The sequence below is a fragment of the Lontra canadensis genome, unplaced genomic scaffold (assembly GCF_010015895.1).
Source record: "Lontra canadensis isolate GAN:19392208 unplaced genomic scaffold, GSC_riverotter_1.0 scaffold12, whole genome shotgun sequence".
Taxonomy (NCBI): Eukaryota; Metazoa; Chordata; class Mammalia; order Carnivora; family Mustelidae; genus Lontra; species Lontra canadensis.
The window spans coordinates 14,630,430-14,632,371 of record NW_022631006.1 but is presented as its reverse complement, the minus strand read 5'-3'; the positions used below and the strand labels follow the sequence as shown (position 1 = coordinate 14,632,371).

General features: G+C 45.0%; 1 pseudogene; it reads left to right on the top strand.

Moving 5' to 3' along the window:
• Positions 1–239: 239 nt before the first annotated feature.
• On the top strand, positions 240–1,438 carry LOC116867150 (annotated as a pseudogene).
• Positions 1,439–1,942: the final 504 nt, after the last annotated feature.

Here is a 1,942-nt window from a genome sequence, read left to right as displayed (position 1 = left end):
CTCTGAAAAACAATCTGAGGGGTTTGAAGGGGCGGGGGGTGGGAGGTTGGGGGAACCAGGTGGTGGGTATTAGGGAGGGCTCGGATTGCGTGGAGCACTGGGTGTGGTGCAAAAACAATGAATACTGTTATGCTGAAAATAAATTAAAAAAAAAAAAGTTCAAGTGCCCTCAAGGAGCATATAACCAGCCTAGCCTCTGTCCTACAGGCCAGTGATGCTCACCACCGTTAGCACATCGTATGGCACTGGTATCTCATGTAGTTGCTAGACTTATATTAATTAATTTCCACTGGCAAGTTGGAGAGATACTGGACAGATACAAGTCTGATTCTTCTCAGCTGCTCATTGAGGCTCAAGTTCAGCCCCATCCCTCAAAGCATGTCCCTGCAGCCCACCCCCTTCACCCACTGGACAGTGGGTATGCAGTTTGTGCAGAAGGAAAACTACTTTCTCTGGTTTATCAGCACCAGTTTTGTTGCAGCTTCTGGGAGCAGCACCGTTCAGTACTTGGATGGGTGGGGGAATCTCTTGCAAAACTCAGGACTGTCCACTCCAAACACTAGAGAACTTCGTGTTTCCATTGTTACCTAATGAAGAATTGAGAGACAAATACAGGGGCTACCCTTTCATTCCTAGCTCCAGCTGTGCTCTGGTGCAGACTGCCCCCTGGAGATTCATGTATAGAAGTCCAGAGCTTGCTAAGTACAGTCCAATCAGTGCAATGAGGTCTTCTGTTTCAAGTTGTCAAATATGTTACATGCCACAGTCTATGTCATGATCTGGAAATGGCTCAGGAAATGTGCTGATGACTCTGAAACAGCCAACTACCTAGGTGCTCACGCTAAAGACTATCCCAAGTGCAACTTCTGCACTGAGAAGAGCAAAGGCTGCAATCACATGTGATGCTCCAACTGTAACCATGAATTCCACTGGATATGTCTAGGAGATTAGAAAACCCACAGTACCAAGTACTATAACTGCAACTGGAACAAGTAGAACTCTGGAACTCTGACACTGTCGACCAGACCCAGCAAGCCCAGGCCAGGAAGAAGTACTTGTTCTACTTTGAGAGGTGGAAAACCGGAAGAGCTTGCAGCTGAAGGTGCAGATTTACCAGTGGATTCATGAGAAGATTCAGAAGAGGGGCATGAACAATCTGGGGACCTGGAATCACTGGCAGCACCTACAGAATGCTGTCACGCTCTTGGCCAAGTGCTGATACACCCTGCAGGACCCGTGTCCATATACCTACTACATGGAGTCTGGACCCAAGAAGAAGCTATTGGAATACCAGCAGGCTCAGCTGCAGGCTTTGATCGAAACCTGTCATGGAAAGTGGAGTGTGCAGACAGCTATGACAACATGAGACTTAGAAAACCAGATGCACTCAGCAAAGCAGTGGAGGAAAAGGTTAATGAAGGATCTCCATGACACCTAGACTGGGACATGGACATGCTGGAGTGAGGAAGATGTGGCTGCGAGGTATCCTGGGTGACCTTTCATGACCCCAGCCACAGTCGGGGCCCTACTCTGGGAGATACTGGCCACACACCCTTTAGTCGATTTCTGTTTTCTTCTCATCTTCTCTCTCTCTCTTTTTTTTTTTTCCTACCAGGGTAGAGGCCATGTTGAATTGGCCTCTTTTTAGGGCTTTTAATTCCCACTGGACAGTTGCTGGGAGGAAGGAAAAGTTTTATTTCTGAATGACTACTAATAGTATTAGGTCATTACAACTTTGTAATTTTCAAATTTGTATAGTTAATACCAAAAAAGGCAAACCATAAAATTACACAGAACCCTTTAAAAATAAATTGGCATTGGAGTGTTTTAAAAAATACTTTGTACAGACTTTAATGGTGTTTGCTGAGCTGAATTCACATTGCTATTGATACACACATATATTTTAGACAATATTAAATTTTAAAACGTTTAAAAGCCATCT